At 47.5% G+C, this 18,650-nt stretch overlaps 1 protein-coding gene across 1 annotated transcript in view; it reads left to right on the forward strand.

The window, feature by feature from the left end:
* Window positions 1-18,650, forward strand: part of LOC142312796 (uncharacterized) — a 31,645-nt gene that overhangs the window by 381 nt on the left and 12,614 nt on the right. The window lies entirely within an intron of this gene.

Consider the following 18,650-nt stretch of genomic DNA (forward strand, 5'->3'; position numbering starts at 1 on the left):
CTGTGAGCTGGCACCTGCTGCGGGGTGGAACGCGTCATAGAGTGGCAGTGTGCTCTGTTACCTGCTGCGGGGTGTTATAACCTGTCATAGAGTGGCAGTGTGCTCTGTTACCTGCTGCGGGGTGTTATAACCTGTTATAGAATGGCAGTGTGCTCTGTTACCTGCTGCGGGGTGTTATAACCTGTCATAGAATGGCAGTGTGCTCTGTTACCTGCTGCGGGGTGTTATAACCTGTTATAGAATAGCAGTGTGCTCTGTTACCTGCTGCGGGGTGTTATAACCTGTCATAGAATGGCAGTGTGAGCTGGCTCCTGCTGCGGGGTGTTGTAACCTGTCATAGAGTGTCAGTGTCAGCTGGCTCCTGCTGCGGGGTGTTATAACCTGTTATAGAGTGGCAGTGTCAGCTGGCTCCTGCTGCGGGGTGTTATAACCTGTCATAGAGTGTCAGTGTCAGCTGGCTCCTGCTGCGGGGTGTTATAACCTGTTATAGAGTGGCAGTGTCAGCTGGCTTCTGCTGCGGGGTGTTGTAACCTGTCATAGAGTGTCAGTGTCAGCTGGCTCCTGCTGCGGGGTGTTATAACCTGTTATAGAGTGGCAGTGTCAGCTGGCTTCTGCTGCGGGGTGTTATAACCTGTCATAGACTAGCAGTGTCAGCTGGCTCCTGCTGCGGGGTGTTCTAACCTGTCATAGAATGGCAGTATGAGCTGGCTCCTGCTGCGGGGTGTTCTAACCTGTCATAGACTAGCAGTGTCAGCTGGCTCCTGCTGCAGGGTGTTATAACCTGTCATAGACTAGCAGTGTCAGCTGGCTCCTGCTGCAGGGTGTTATAACCTGTCATAGAATGGCAGTGTCAGCTGGCTCCTGCTGCGGGGTGTTATAACCTGTCATAGAATGGCAGTGTCAGCTGGCTCCTGCTGCGGGGTGTTATAACCTGTCATAGACTAGCAGTGTCAGCTGGCTCCTGCTGCGGGGTGTTATAACCTGTCATAGAATGGCAGTGTCAGCTGGCTCCTGCTGCGGGGTGTTCTAACCGGTCATAGAATGGCAGTATGAGCTGGCTCCTGCTGCGGGGTGTTATAACCTGTCATAGACTAGCAGTGTCAGCTGGCTCCTGCTGCGGGGTGTTATAACCTGTCATAGAATGGCAGTGTCAGCTGGCTCCTCCTGCGGGGTGTTATAACCTGTCATAGAATGGCAGTGTGAGCTGGCTCCTGCTGCGGGCTGTTCTAACCTGTCATAGACTAGCAGTGTCAGCTGGCTCCTGCTGCGGGGTGTTATAACCTGTCATAGAATAGCAGTGTGCTCTGTTACCTGCTGTGGGGTGTTGTAACCTGTCAAAGAATAGTGTGCTCTGGCACCTGCTGCAGGGTGTTGTAACCTGTCCTAGAATAGCAGTGTGAGCTGGCACCTGCTGCAGGATGTTATAATCTGTCAGAGAATATCAGTGTGCGCTGGCACCTGCTGCAGGATGGTATAACCTGTCATAGAATAGCAGTGTTCTCTGGCACCTTCTGCAGGATGTTGTAACCTGTCACAGAATAGCAGTGTGCTCTGGCACCTTCTGCAGGATGTTATAATCTGCCAGAGAATATCAGTGTGCTCTGGAACCTGCTGCAGGATGGTGTAACCAGTCATAGAATAGCAGTGTGCATACATGTACTGATGGTGGTTCTGATGATGTGCAAAACCACATCGTGATTACTAAAAGTGCACAGGATAGATTGCTAGCCCTCAATAGCTGCACCTATCTGTGCACTACCTTACAGCGGGGATTGGCACCCTAAAAATGCGATGTGGCGCCCCCACTCCGCGACAACTTTCCCTGCTGCCCCTGAAGTCCCTGCCGGAAAAAAGGTGCAGTGCCTAAGATAAGTGCAAAGGTAAATAGCTGGATCCAAGAGGAGCAAACAATGCTCTGAACACAAGAGACCTAAAACATAACTTTTAATAAAGTACCAATAAAAGCGCCAAAGCTCAAATGGTGAATAAAACCAGTAAAGCAATGATATTACTCATGCTCTGCAAAAGGGTATCAGACATAGCCCAAGTCAAACCACCATTCCTAGGTCAATATTACAGTGGTATCCTCTAAACTAAAGAACCATCCAGGAACCACCCAGTAAGTGCCTAGAGGATGTTTGACAATAATGAGACACACCCTCACCCACTACCCCTAATACAGTAGCCAAAAAAAGGGGGGGGGGGAGACAAGAGTGTGCTAAAAATACTGGCAGTACAGGTCAGACTCACATGGCGTAGTTAAATCCCCTATAAGAGGGAACCAATGCTGATCATGCACAAAAGATCAGGCTATTAAACATAGTAAGTCCCGTAAGGGAACAATCTTACCCAGTCCTGTAGAGATAATGGGCAACTAGAGGCACATCATGGCTTGTGGGGAAGCTGTCAACCAGCTCTTTAGATCCCTCAGGAATGCCATGAAGAAATCACCTCCATACTGTAAGGAAACACTCACTCCCAACGCGTTTCATGGGGAACAATCATCAGGGGAGTTCAGGTGAAGGTTGCTGGGTACTGTCCATTAATCGCTTATCTTGCAGTATTGTCATGCCCAGTGACACACAAATATCCACATGTCAAGGTACAAATTCAAAAGGTGCCGCCACCTGGTGAATTTGTACCTTGATATTTGTGTGTTACTGGGCATGACAATACTGCAAGATAAGCGATTAATGGACAGTACCCAGCAACCTTCACCTGAACTCCCCTGATGATTGTTCCCCATGAAACGCGTTGGGAGTGAGTGTTTCCTTACAGTATGGAGGTGATTTCTTCATGGCATTCCTGAGGGATCTAAAGAGCTGGTTGACAGCTTCCCCACAAGCCATGATGTGCCTCTAGTCGCCCATTATCTCTACAGGACTGGGTAAGATTGTTCCCTTACGGGACGTACTATGTTTAATAGCCTGATCTTTTGTGCATGATCAGCATTGGTTCCCTCTTATAGGGGATTTAACTACGCCATGTGAGTCTGACCTGTACTGCCAGCATTTTTAGCACACTCTTGTCTCCCCCCCCCCCCCCCCCCCCTCTTTTTTTAGGTCTCTTTTGTGTTCAGACCATTGTTTGCTCCTCTTGGATCCAGCTATTTACCTTTTGTGGATACTGTGGGTCCTCCTGGTATATTGCTAATTGAATAAGATAAGTGCAACAAATAAATTGGTGTGGCAGGTGGACAGTAGGGAGGAAAATTCAAAAACTTATCTCATTGATATGAATAAAATAGTAATTTCAAGCTCAACGCGTTTCTCCCAGAAGTGGGTTCCTCAGGAGGCCAATAGTATTAATTAATTAGACCATATCTGATATGCATTATATGTATCTTGTTGTTTCTATAGGATCCCCTCTTTGAATCAGCCATTAGGCTACAGAGGGTTTTCCTGAACCACCATTGTAGTTTACTATTGGTTTCCTGAGGAACCCACTTCTGGGAGAAACGCGTTGAGGCTTGAAATTACTATTTTATTCATATCAATGAGATAAGTTTTTGAATTTTCCTCCCTACTGTCCACCTGCCACACCAATTTATTTGTTGCACTTATCTTAGGCACTGCACCTTTTTTCCGGCAGGGACTTCAGGGGCAGCAGGAAAAGTCGTCGCGGAGTGGGGGCGCCACATTGCATTTTTAGGGTGCCAACCCCCGCTGTAAGGCAGTGCAGATAGGTGCAGCTATTGAGGGCTAGCAATCTATCCTGTGCACTTTTAGTAATCACGGTGTGGTTTTAAGTGATTTAATAAAGTATTTAAGTTTTATAGGGATAGTCTATGTGCATGTATTTTGTTATTCCCTAGTTATCACATATGAGTCTTGTGATGTGCAAAACCACTATTAATACATGAATACAAAACTGTCATCATCAGTACATAAATAAAACACCAGAGGCTTCAATAATACATGAATTAAGCACTATAACTACAATCAGTAAATAAACACTGCACCAAAATCACCAACCGTTCATGAATACGGCACCAGAAACAACACCAGAACATATGTATGGCACCAGAACCATTATCAATACATGTATACAGCTCAACCAAAAGAAAATATAAGATGAGAACAGCTCCCTGGAGGGAAATTAATGGTGCAGTGTATGCACATGTATACAGCGCCAGAACCACCATCAGTACTTGAATAAGGGACCAGAACCATCATCAGAAAAAACAAATCCAAACCAGTATCCTCAATAATACATGAATTCATCACCAGAACCACTATCTGTACATGAATAAAGCTGGGTTTACACACTGCAACATCGCAAACGACATCGCTGTAACGTCACCAGTTTTGTGACGTTACAGCGACCTCCATAGCGACATTGCAGTGTGTGAAACCTATCAGCGACCCGGCCCCTGCTGTGAAGTTGTAATCGCTACAAATCGTTCAGGACCATTCCTAGGTCCTTTTGTTTCCCACTGTGCAGCATGCATCGCTAGAAAGTTTCAGTGTGTAAAGGGGACTTTACAGCGACTCAGCGGCTCTGTCTGTGTAGCGTCCTGATTAGCGGTCACCTGTGAAGGATTCACTGGCGACCGCTAATCCCCCGAGTGACTGAAGTGTCCCCCCCTCTCTCATACTCACCGATCCCCGATCCCCGGCGCTGCACGGCGTTCACACTGCTCCAGCGGCTTTTCCTTTTTTGAAAAAGCCGGCCGCCCATTAAACAATCTCGTATTCCCTGCTTTCCCCGCCCACCGGCGCCTATGATTTTTTACAGTGAGACACGCCCCCACGCTGAGTGACAGCTGTGTCACTGCACCCAATCACAGCAGCCGGTGGGCGTGTCTATACTGTGCATTGAAATAAATAAATAATTAAAAAAAACTGCGTGCGGTCCCCCCTAATTTTAAAACCAGCCAGATAAAACCATACGGCTGCAGGCTGGTATTCTCAGGATGGGGAGCCCCACGTTATTGGGAGCCCCCCAGCCTAACAATATCAGTCAGCAGTCGCCCAGAATTGCCGTATACATTAGATGCGACAGTTCTGGGACTGTACCCGGCTCTTCCCGATTTGCCCTGGTGCGTTGGCAAATCGGGGTAATAAGGAGTTATTGGCAGCCCATAGCTGCCAATAAGTCCTAGATTAATCATGTCAGGCGTCTATGAGACACCCTCCATGATTAATCTGTAAATTACAGTAAATAAACACACACCCGAAAAATCCTTTATTAGAAATAAAAAACACAAACACATTCCCTCATTACCAATTTATTACCCACAACAAAGCCCTCCATGTCCGGCGTAATCCACGGTCCTCCAGCGTCGCGTCCAGCTCTGCTGCATGCAGGTGACAGGAGCAGCAGAAGACACAGCCGCTCCTGTCACCTGCACGCAGCTAATGAAGGCAATAGCGCGAGCAGCTGAGCAGTCACTGAGGTTACCTGGATCCAGCAGTGGATCCAGCGGTGGATCCAGCGGTGGCCACGGGTAACCTCAGTGACAGCTCAGCTGATCGCGCTACTCACCGCCGCTCCGGTCAGCTCCACAATGAGGTGAGTAGCGCGATCAGCTGAGCTGTCACTGAGGTTACCCGCGGCCACCGCTGCATCCACCGCTGGATCCAGGTAACCTCAGTGACTGCTCAGCTGCTCGCGCTATTGCCTTCATTAGCTGCGTGCAGGTGACAGGAGCGGCTGTGTCTTCTGCTGCTCCTGTCACCTGCATGCAGCAGAGCTGGACGCGACGCTGGAGGACCGTGGATTACGCCGGACATGGAGGGCTTTGTTGTGGGTAATAAATTGGTAATGAGGGAATGTGTTTGTGTTTTTTATTTCTAATAAAGGATTTTTCGGGTGTGTGTTTATTTACTGTAATTTACAGATTAATCATGGAGGGTGTCTCAGACGCCTGACATGATTAATCTAGGACTTATTGGCAGCTATGGGCTGCCAATAACTCCTTATTACCCCGATTTGCCAACGCACCAGGGCAAATCGGGAAGAGCCGGGTACAGTCCCAGATCTGTCGCATCTAATGTATGCGGCAATTCTGGGCGTCTGCTGGCTGATATTGTTAGGCTGGGGGGCTCCCCATAACGTGGGGCTCCCCATCCTGAGAATACCAGCCTGCAGCCGTATGGCTTTATCTGGCTGTTATTAAAAGAGGGGGGGACCGCACGCCGGATTTTTTAATTATTTATTTACACGGCACACATACAGAGCCGCGCGGCATTAAATGAAGTCGGGTGAAGTTCACCTGCTTTTTTGACACGTCCCCAACGACCAGCTAGTCGCTCTGCAGGTCCGGATCGCTGTTAGGTCGTTGGCCAGGTCTGCCTGTTTGACAGCTCACTAGAGACTTTGTAGCGATCCCGGCTAGGTTGAGATCGCAGGTTGGATCGCTAGAAAGTCTCAGTGTGTAAACCCAGCTTAACACTAGTACCATAATCAGTACATTAATACATCACTAAAACTATCAGTACAAAAACCAGACCAGAACCATCATCTATACAGGAACATATTCCCAGAATCACCATAAATACTTGAATACATGAGCCAAGCTTAGTACAGGGATCAGTTGTAATGTCCTGACTCATTTACATTTGTATCACTTGAACCTACAATCCCAGTATGCCCTGAGCCATTGTTAGGAGATACTGGGTGATGTTGTTAACAGCCATCACAGAATGCGGACAATACAGGAAACACAGTACTAATGAGATGCCGGCAGGATCACAACTAAACATTTACATCTAAGTATATAAGGTTATAGACAACACCTTCTCAGATTGAGTTATTCTTTCTTTTTGTCTCCATCTTGTCCAGACCCCATGATGACTTTGTTTGTCTCTGCAGACTTGCATCTAATCTGGTAGTGTTTACTACATACCTATACAGTGCCCTTAAAAAAATATATTTTTAAAATGCCCTCTAAAAATATCTGTCCATACGCTGCCTTAACCCCTTCATGACATATTGGTACAGCCAGGGTCACGTCTCTCCCTTTTTTGCAGGCTTGACCTGTGCAACTTAGGCTGCTTCCACACTTGCGTTGTTTTGCATCAGTCACAATCCGTCGCCTTGAGGAAGTACAATATCCTGCAAAATATTTTGCAGGAATTCGTTTTTTCCCTATTGACTTCTATTAGCGACAGATTGTGACTGATGGCCCTGCGTTGTATCCGCCGCGTGACGGATCAGTCGTTTACTGACTGACCGTCAGGCGGTAGAAATGCACACTAACGTTTTTTGTGTGCGTGCGGTGGTTTGTTTTTTTTACTGTGAGCATGCGCACAGTAAAAAACCATGATGGACTGTAAATTCAGTTCCAGCAGCAGGAACGATCAGCTGATCGGCCGGGGGCCGCCTTTTCTGAGCGATCAGCTGATCGGCCGAGGGCCGCCTTTTCTGAGCGATCAGCTGATCGGCCGAGGGCCGCCTTTTCTGAGCGATCAGCTGATCGGCCGGGGGCCGCCTTTTCTGAGCGATCAGCTGATCTTCACAAAAGGCACCAACCGGGCAATCAGTTGATCGCTCAGAAAAGCCGGCCACCGGTAAAACAGTAAAAAAACAAACAAAACGGATTGGTTTTTTTTTGCAGCATCAGTCACATCAGTTGTGCCACTATCTGCAACGCATCCGTTGCATCAGTCACACAACTGATTGTGATGGGTGCAAAACAACGCAAGGGTGAAAGCAGTCTAACAGGCGTGGGTAGATCAACCCACTACTCTTAACTAGTTAAACTACTTTAACTAGTTAAATTCCATTATCAGTTGCTACTAGGAATTTCAGGGTCCCATACTGGCAAAATTTTCGGGCCCCCTTGGAACTCCGCCCAAGCTCCAGCCCAGCTCCTCCTCCACCCCGCAAACCTCCCACAGTCTCACTGCCACTCTTGGAAAAACGTGTGTATACACACACACACATACAGCTAAAAGTGCTAAGGGTGCTTTACACGCTGCGACATCGCTAGCGATTGCTAGCGATGTCGAGCGCGATAGCACCCGCCCCCGTCGTACGTGCGACATTTGGTGATCGCTGCCGTAGTGAACGTTATCGCTACAGCAGCATTACACGCACATACCTGTGCAGCGACGTCGCTGTGACCGCCTAACAATCCCTCCATCAAGGGGGAGGTGCGTTCGGCGTCACAGCGACGTCACTAAGCGGCTGTCCGAAAAAAAGCGGAGGGGCGGAGAGGAGCGGGACGTAACATCCCGCCCACCTCCTTCCTTCCGCATTGGCGGTGGAGGCAGGGAAGGAGATGTTCCTCGTTCCTGCGGTGTCACATACAGCGATGTGTGCTGCTTCAGGACTGACAAACAACATCGTACCTGTGGCAGCAGTGATATTAACGAAAGGAGCGACGTGTCAACGATCACCGTTTTTGGACGATTTTGCGATCGTTGATCGTCGCTCCTTGGTGTCACACGCTGCGATGTCGCTACCGGCGCCGGATGTGCGTCACTAACGACGTGACCCTGACGATATATCGGTAGCGATGTCGCAGCGTGTAAAGTACCCTTTAGTACCCTTGAAGTTGTTCCAGAAAATGAAGTATTTCACTCAGAAAATTAATAATACACCCCTTACACCGACTCTCTCCATAATACACCCTCCACCGCCCCTCTCCATAATATCTCTCCCACACTGCCTCTATGTATAATACCCCCTCCCCCTCACACACACTGCTACTTGTAACACTTTAAGAAAGAAGTAGTGGGCACCACAGTGTAATAAATATAAATAAAGGGCAGGATGCTAACAAAGACTATGCAAAAAAATGAATCGTAACATGAGAGGTAAAAAGCTGCCAAGTAAAAATGTGCACACCCAGCTATTTATATATAAACATGGCTTTTATTGATACAAAACATACATATAAGGCTTACAAAAACAAAGGTTAAAAACACAATTGACGAGAAAAAGAATGGATGAAATAGGGGGATGGACATAATAATCCTGTACTTACCCCCAATGAAGTATCAGGACACTATAGAATACACAATAAGTATATAAACAATACCTGACTGTAGAGCCTCATCTTAAAGGCAATATGGCAGTAAGTCAATAGAGAATAGGTTTTCAACCTTTATTTTTGTCAGCCTTATATGTTTTGTATCAATAAAAGCAAAGTGTGTGTGTGTGTGTGTGTGTGTGTGTGTGTGTGTGTGTGTATATATGTAATATATATATATATATATATATATATATATATATACACAGTTAGGTCCAGAAATATTTGGACAGTGACACAAGTTTTGTTATTTTAGCTGTTTACAAAAACATGTTCAGAAATACAATTATATATATAATATGGGCTGAAAGTGCACACTCCCAGCTGCAATATGGGAGTTTTCACATCCAAATCGGAGAAAGGGTTTAGGAATCATAGCTCTGTAATGCATAGCCTCCTCTTTTTCAAGGGACCAAAAATAATTGGACAAGGGACTCTAAGGGCTGCAATTAACTCTGAAGGCGTCTCCCTCGTTAACCTGTAATCAATGAAGTAGTTAAAAGGTCTGGGGTTGATTACAGGTGTGTGGTTTTGCATTTGGAAGCTGTTGCTGTGACCAGATAACATGCGGTCTAAGGAACTCTCAATTGAGGTGAAGCAGAACATCCTGAGGCTGAAAAAAAAGAAAAAATCCATCAGAGAGATAGCAGACATGCTTGGAGTAGCAAAATCAACAGTCGGGTACATTCTGAGAAAAAAGGAATTGACTGGTGAGCTTGGGAACTCAAAAAGGCCTGGGCGTCCACGGATGACAACAGTGGTGGATGATCGCCGCATACTTTCTTTGGTGAAGAAGAACCCGTTCACAACATCAACTGAAGTCCAGAACACTCTCAGTGAAGTAGGTGTATCTGTCTCTAAGTCAACAGTAAAGAGAAGACTCCATGAAAGTAAATACAAAGGGTTCACATCTAGATGCAAACCATTAATCAATTCCAAAAATACACAGTCCAGAGTTAAATTTGCTGAAAAACACCTCATGAAGCCAGCTCAGTTCTGGAAAAGTATTCTATGGACAGATGAGACAAAGATCAACCTGTACCAGAATGATGGGAAGAAAAAAGTTTGGAGAAGAAAGGGAATGGCACATGATCCAAGGCACACCACATCCTCTGTAAAACATGGTGGAGGCAACGTGATGGCATGGGCATGCATGGCTTTCAATGCCACTGGGTCACTTGTGTTTATTGATGACATAACAGCAGACAAGAGTAGCCGGATGAATTCTGAAGTGTACCGGGATATACTTTCAGCCCAGATTCAGCCAAATGCCGCATAGTTGATCGGACGGCGCTTCATAGTACAGATGGACAATGACTCCAAGCATACAGCCAAAGCTACCCATGAGTTCATGAGTGCAAAAAAGTGGAACATTCTGCAATGGCCAAGTCAATCACCAGATCTTAACCCAATTGAGCATGCATTTCACTTGCTCAAATCCAGACTTAAGACGGAAAGACCCACAAACAAGCAAGACCTGAAGGCTGCGGCTGTAAAGGCCTGGCAAAGCATTAAGAAGGAGGAAACCCAGCGTTTGGTGATGTCCATGGGTTCCAGACTTAAGGCAGTGATTGCCTCCAAAGGATTTGCAACAAAATATTGAAAATAAAAATATTTTGTTTGGGTTTGGTTTATTTGTCCAATTACTTTTGACCTCCTAAAATGTGGAGTGTTTGTAAAGAAATGTGTACCATTCCTACAATTTCTATCAGATATTTTTGTTCAAACCTTCAAATTAAACGTTACAATCTGCACTTGAATTCTGTTGTAGAGGTTTCATTTCAAATCCAATGTGGTGGCATGCAGAGCCCAACTCGCGAAAATTTTGTCACTGTCCAAATATTTCTGTACCTAACTGTATATTATATATATTAGTACAGACCAAAAGTTTGGACACACCTCATCTCTAGAACAACTGTTAAGAGGAGACTTTGTGCAGCAGGCCTTCATGGTAAAATAGCTGCTAGGAAACCACTGCTAAGGACAGTCAACAAGCAGAAGAGACTTGTTTGGGCTAAAGAACACAAGGATTGGACATTAGACCAGTGGAAATCTGTGTTTTGGTCTGATGAGTCCAAATTTGAGATCTTTGGATCCAACCACCGTGTCTTTGTAGAAAAGGTGAACGGATGGACTCTGCATGGCTGGTTCCCACCGTGAAGCATGGAGGAGGAGGTGTGATGGTGCGGGGGAGCTTTGCTGGTGACACTGTTGGGGATTTATTCAAAATTGAAGGCATACAGAACCAGTATGCCTACCACAGCATCTTGCAGCGGTGTGCTATTCCATCTGGTTTGCATTTAGTTAGACCATCATTTATTTTTCAACAGGACAATGACCCCAAACACACCTCCAGGCTGTGTAAGGGCTATTTGACTAAGAAGGAGAGTGATGGGGTGCTACGCCAGATGACCTGGTCTCCACAGTCACCAGACCTGAACCCAATCGAGATGGTTTGGGGGTGAGCTGGACCGCAGAGTGAAGGCAAAAGGGCCAACAAGTGCTAAACCTCTCTGGGAGCTCCTTCAAGACTGTTGGAAAATCATATCCGATGACTACCTCTTGAAGCTCATCAAGAGAATGCCAAGAGTGTGCAAAGTAGTAATGAAAGCAAAAGGTGGCTACTTTGAAGAACCTAGAATATAAGATATATTTTCAGTTGTTTCACACTTTCTTAAGTATATCATTCCACATGTTTAATTCATAGTTTTGATGCCTTCAATGTGAATCTACAATTTACAGAGTCCTGAAAATAAAGAAAACTCTTTGAGAAGGTGTGGCTAAGCGTTTGGTCTGTACTGTGTGTAATATATATATATATATATATATATATATATATATATATATATATATATATATATATATATATATATATATATATAAATACACATAATCACCCTCCACGACAGCACAACAGGAGGATGACTCCCTGCCCTAATAGGGACAGGAAACACAAAGAGGTTAAAAGGCGGCCCCTCCTCTCCAGTGTTTTTTCCTGTCCCTATCAGGGCATGAAGAGGTTATCCTGTGGTGCTCCATGGCCGGTGATCGGAGTAACCTGAGTCAGGATACTGGGCAGCTGAAGTCGTGGCTCTGCCTCCTCCTCCTCTGTAGCTGCTCCCGTCTAGCCATGATTTGGGACCCCCCACACTCTTCCTTCCTCTCATCATCTCCAGGCATTAGCATGCACCGGAAGTGACTGCGGTCGTCACTTCCGGTTTCGGTTCCGTGCCTGTGCGCACGTGCGGTTATGCGTTCCAGGTCGGAACGTACAGAGATTCTGTAGTCACGCTCCGGTATGGCGGGATTCGCCCTGGGTGCATTCCACCTTGGAGCGCACGCTTCAGACGACGTGGCTAATCTGGGTGCGCCTCGGGTCTACCCATGACGACCCCCCCCCCCCCGTGGGGAGGAGCCAGCATCCAGGCATGTGACGCTGAAGGCCCGACACTCCTATAAAAGTACCCAGTCAGAAGACATCTCCAGGTAGGACAAAAATTCCCTGCATCATGGAGAGTGAACCGTCTTCCCACTCTGCATCGCCCAGCATCATTCCCGGCACAGTGAGTCCTGTAACGGGTGGGGGAGGGTCAGTATGTCTGCTCTTCACATTCCCAGTCCCATATGTCTGAGCAGTATGTGGCTTCTCCTCTATTGGGGCAGGTATCTGAGTACCTTATTTTCTCCCCCTTAAGGCCCTGTCGCACACAGAGATAAATCTGTGGCAGATCTGTGGTTGCAGTGAAATTGTGGATAATCGGTGCCAGGTTTGTGGCTGTGTACAAATGGAACAATATGTCCATGATTTTACTGCAACCACAGATGTGCCAAAGATTTATCTCTGTGTGTGACGGGGCCTTTAGTGGGACAAATTGCCTGTGCCGAAAAAGAAGTCCCCGAGCCAAAAATGTCCCATATGTGCAAAAAAGCTTCCGGCTTCACATGCAAAAAAACTTTGTCAGTCATGCACGGATAAGGTTCTCAAAAAGGAACAACCATCCTTCCTAGAGGAAATTAAAGGGCTCGTATGTCAGGAGGTCCAGGCTTCCATTGCATCCCTCTCTCAATCCCTATCCTGCTTCTCTATCAGAAGGACAGTTGGAGGAGGAGGAGTCGGTCTCAGCACTAGGGTCCCACTCTGTGAGGAAGAAATATTATTTCTCTTCCAAGGATATGGATGAATTACGGGGGGGCAGTGAGGAATACTATGGGGGTAGAGGAGGAAGAGACTGTGAAGTCTATCCAGGACAAAATGTTTGGGGGGTCTCAGGGCTAAAAAAATCAAAACCTTTTCCCATTTATGAGACCATTCAGAACTTGATCCTTCACTTGTGGGAATTACCAGAGAAAAGCCTTTCGGACTCTTCAGAACTTAAGGGAAGATTCCAATTTGATGAGAAAATCTCCAAACAATGGACTGAGATTCCCAAAGTGGATGTTCAAATCACGAAGACCACGCTACTGTTTGATGATTCATCCCAGCTCAGGGATCCTATGGACCGTAAAATGGAAAGTCTCCTCAAAAAATCCTGGGAGACCTTCTCCTTACTGCTCTATACTAACATAGCCTCCACCTGCGTTGCCAGGTCCATGGCTCTCTGGCTAGACCAACTTACAGAGTATCTAGAGGGGGGCACTCCAAGTGATGACATACTTGCTTCTAACCCTCTTCTCCAGAAAGCCACTGGTTTCCTGGCAGACTCCTCAGCAGTCAGTGAGAGTAGCGGCTAAAAATTCCTTTTTTATCCAACTCGGCCAGGCGTGCATTGTGGCTCAAATTATGGAGTGGAGATATTGCCTCAAAAACCAAACTCTGCTCCATCCCCTTCCAGGGAGAATGTGTGTTTGGCCCATTGCTGGACGAATTAGTTGAGAAGACAGCGGACAAAAAAACATTCTTACCTGAACAAAAGGACCAAAGGAAGAAACCCTTTCGTCCCTTTCAAAACCCAACCCCCCAATACAAGGGGAAAGTTAAAACAGGACGCTGGAGTTACCCCAAAGGAGGCAGAGGTAGGAATATTTTTCTCTCTCGTAACCAGCCCCACGATAATAAGTGACACCAGACCAGTTGGGGGTCGGATCTCACGGTTCCTCTCACAATGGCTGACAATCTCATCCAAAGCGTGGGTCTCAACATTAAGGAAGGATTAAAAATAGAATTCTCCTTCCTGCCCTCCTCAACGGTTGAGGATCACATCGCTCCCATCTTCAGAGCTACGGGGTAAACCTCTGTCCAATCTTCAGAAAATTCAGGTATTAGGGGTAATATCCCCTGTCCCAACAAACGAACAGGGCCAGGGTCATTACTCCTACCTATTTGTGATGAAAAAACCCAATGGTTCATCCAGGATGATTTTGAATCTGAAGCCACTGAACACCTATGTGGTATACAGGGCATTCAAGATGGAATCAATAAAGTCCACGATTCCCTTTATCGGCCAATACTGCGTGATGGCCACGATAGATCTTCAGGATGCATACTATCACGTACCCATCCATCTGTCACACAAACAGTTCCTACGGTTTGCAGTCCAACACCAGATCCTGCACTTCCAGTACGATGTCCTCCCCTTCGGCATCTCCTCCGCTCCCAGAATCTTCACCAAAATCCTCGTAGAACCAATTGCTCACCTGAGGAAACCAAACATCAGCATCGTCCAATATTTGGACGATCTCCTGATCATTGCACCATCCACACCAATATTAGAGAGCCATGTCAGAACAACCCTTCAAGTCCTGGACTCTTTAGGATGGAGTATAAACTTCCAGAAGTCGAACTGTGATGCCCTGGCACCACCAGGTGGTCACACAAAATAGGCCCCCGCATAACACCTTCCCACACAGGGTCACACCAGCCAACAAAACCCTAGTCATCCCCCCAGGGTAGAAAAGGCACACCAGTGGGCCGGACCAGGCGGATGGAGAACGCCCACCTAGGGCGGGGAAAGCAGCAGTTGAAGTAGAAGCCGGCGTTGAGGGTTGTAGTTCAAGTGGAGAGGAGTCAGAAAGTGAAGTGCGGAGTCAGAAAGGAAAGGCGTCGGGGTTGGAGCCCCGGCGTACTGGCTAGGTGGCAGACGGTGGTCCGTGTCTGTCAGGAGACTGGAAGATGGCTGCCGGAGATCCGAGGTGGACTGGGACAGGGTTGGAGCCCGCCGGTACCGACACCGGAGAACCGACCCGGAAACCATGCTTGGAACATGGACCCTGAAGCCAGGACCGGAACCAACGGCCTAGCTAATTAACCAATTGAGGGCAGGATTTTAGGTCCTATCCCAACCAAAGTCCCAAAAGCAGACAACAGCCCACCACGGGGGATAGGGCATCCGCCAGGGCCTGGTAGATCCCACGGGCCAGCGTCAGCGGGCATGGCTCCCAACCAAAGTACCGGGAGAGCACTCCCGTGTTTCACACTGGGAAGTCCACCACACCAAAAACACAGTGCAGAGGAAAGTGACACAGACAATCAGCCCGGGTGTGGGACCAGAATACACCCGGCCGTGGCGGCCAGCCACCAGCACCTTGGTTTACCACTGGACTTGTGTGATTCATTCAATCGTGAGTAAACTAACATTTCCCGGTCTGACCGGGCGCGCCGGCCCCTGCAATCACCACCCTCAGCACAGAGACAGTGGGCCCTGGGGCATCCATCCCTACCCACGGAGGGGTTAACATCCAGCTGCCATCCCATCGCCCCCGGTAGCCCCACAACAGCAGCAGTGGTGCCACACTTCACCACACACTGTGGGTGGCGTCACAGACTGTTTACGGCAAATCCCGTACAAATACGTCCCCTTTTATTTGAAGTGTCCGCGTGACCCCCGGGTCCGGTAGAATCCCTCGAGCCACACTGCGGATCCATATCCGAGCAGCCTGGCTGCTGGCACGGGGGCGGCACAAAACCTACCCCCTTCCACAACAAAAAATTCTTAGGAGTTCGCTTAGACTCTGGGAGACAAACATCTTTCTTACCAGAGGACAGACAGTTGGAAGTAAGGACCAAAGTCAAAACCTTACGGGACCTGAGAACAAATTCCCTCAGATCAGCAATGTCTGTACTTGGCCTGATGACGTCTTGCATTCCGTCGGTAGTGTGGGCACTGGGCACAATCCCTCACAAGGATGTTACAAACTCACATCCTCTCTTCCTGGAACGGGTCTCAAAGTACATTAAACAAAATAATTTCGATACCCAGCCATGTGAAGGCTTATCTTGCATGGTGGTTAATCTGAAACCATCTGAAGAAGGGGGTGCTCTGGAACCAAACACCTCTGGTCACAGTCACAACAGATGCCAGCAAGAGGGGTTGGGAAGCAGTAGTGGGTCAGACGTCCTTCCAAGGAACCTGTACACAGCAAAACAGTGTCAGGTCCTCCAATTTCAGGGAGCTGAGTGCATTGGAGGAGGCTCTAAAGGTGGCTGTCTCTCTCATCCACAGTAAGCATGTAAGATTCTATTCAGACAATATGATGACTGTAGCCTTCCTGCTTCATCAAGGAGGTACAACATACGCTTCCCTGAAGATGGTGTCGTTCAGAATATTTTCCTCGGCAGAACAGTGTCTCCTCTCCCTTTCACCATTCCATCTGAAAGGTTCGGACAATATCCAGGCGGACTTCCTGAGTTGGACGGACATATGGCCAGGCGAGTGGAGCTTGAACGAGGAAATCTTTCAGGGCTTAGTCACTGGATGGGGTCTCCCAGATGTAGATCTATTTGCAAGTCGAGACAACGCAAACTTGCATCCATACTTTTCCCTGAATTCCACAGACCAATGCCTGGCAGTGGACGCCTTTGCTTAACCTTGGGACTTCAACCTTCGTCTACGCATTCCCACTGCTTCCGTTGCTAGCCAGAACTCTGCAGAAAATAAGAGTGGAAAAAGTCGCTATCATTCTGATAGCTCTACTATGGCGCAAGAGAAGCTGGTACGGTGCTCTGACAAACCTACTCCAAGAAGGTCCCCTGCTGTTACCTCAAATAAGCAACCTTCTACTTCAGGGGCCAATTCATCATCCCAACCTACAGAGGCTGAGTCTAGCTGCCTGGCTGCTGAAGCCATGATTCTGAAAAATAGAGGACTCTCAGATGCTGTAATTACTACGCTTCAGAAAAGCAGGAAGCCGGTCACCAACGCCATATACCACAAGATCTGAGGGGTCTTCTCTACTTGGTGTGGGTCTCAACCTCTGGATCCCATCCACCCTAATATGGCCCAGATTTTTTATTTCCTCCAGAGTGGCCTAGAGAAAGGCCTGAAACCTAACACCCTTAAGGTTCAGATCTCCACACTCACGTTATTCTTTGATCTCGATCTCGCAGGTCACTGGTCAAACTCTTCATGACGGCTGCCACCAGACTCCAACCCCGGAGATCCATCCTGGGTCCAGCCTGGGATTTGAATATCGTCCTCAAAGAGCTTACTTTGCCTCCATTCAAACCCCTCGCTTCTGCAAGTCTGGAGAACCTGGCACGGAAGACAGCCTTTTTAGTGGCCATTACCACTGCCAGAAGAGTAGGTGAAATCCAAGCTCTTTCTATTAGGGAACATACATGAAGATCCTGGACGACAGAATGGTTCTTTGCCTTGACCCTACATTTCTGCCTAAGACCTGCAACACACATCCGTGCCTCCGGTACGTGTTTGGTACGTTTTTGCACGTACCGGCGACACGTTGACCAATGTTACCCCTATGGTAGATGGCACACACACGTAAAATCACACGGAACGTGTGTCCGTGTGGTAAGTACGTGTGTGCGTTTTCCCACACGGCCGACATGTCCGTTTTTGGCGGTCAGTACGCAGGCACGGACCCGCTAAAATCAATGGGTCCGTGCCTGCACGGACAGCACACGTAGCATGTCCGTGTTCAGCATGTATCGTTCGTGTGCGTTTTTCATCCAAACATCAGCAACACTTGTTTCCAATCTATCAGGTCAATTGAAGGCCATTAATTCTGGCGCCAAACACTCATATCCTGTCTCATTTGCACGCCAGACGGCAGCTGGGCACCTGTCCTCTCACTGCAGGGGAACACTTAACTAATACAACACCACAGGTACTCATAATGGCGCCAAGGATCGATACAGAGAGGCTAATTGGGGAAGTAGAGAGGCATCCAGAGCTATGGGACACACGTGTTGATGGATACCACGACGTGTTGATGTATACCACGACAGGTTGATGGTGGAGAGAGCATGGATGTCTGTGGCTGAACAAGTCTACCCCAGAAATGGATGGTCTCTAAGCACCCCTGGAAGGAAAAATAAATATGGTGAGTACAGATATTTTCATGGCTTCTGTCATTACCTACATGTGCTCATTCTGTTGGGAGATTTAATCATTATTTTCATAGTATATTAGGCATTTATTAATGCCCCTTACTCATTTTGAGCTACACTAGTGGCCAGCGGCGGACTGGAGTACCTGGGGCCCACCAGGAAAAATCAATCTTTGGGCCCACCAGCACCATGCAGTTACCGTACTGTATATAGCAGGGGTGGGATTCAAATTTTTAACAGGTTCTCTGTAAACCCCGCCCATTTGCAAACCACACCCATTCTAGAACCACACCCATTTTGTTAGCCACACCCATTTTCACGCAATTTCCTCAACCAAAAAATACAAGTAATTTAAAGTAAAATCTCCTTCCCCTTCCTCTCCTGTCC

This window comes from Anomaloglossus baeobatrachus, chromosome 1 (assembly GCF_048569485.1).
Source record: "Anomaloglossus baeobatrachus isolate aAnoBae1 chromosome 1, aAnoBae1.hap1, whole genome shotgun sequence".
NCBI classification, from domain to species: Eukaryota; Metazoa; Chordata; class Amphibia; order Anura; family Aromobatidae; genus Anomaloglossus; species Anomaloglossus baeobatrachus.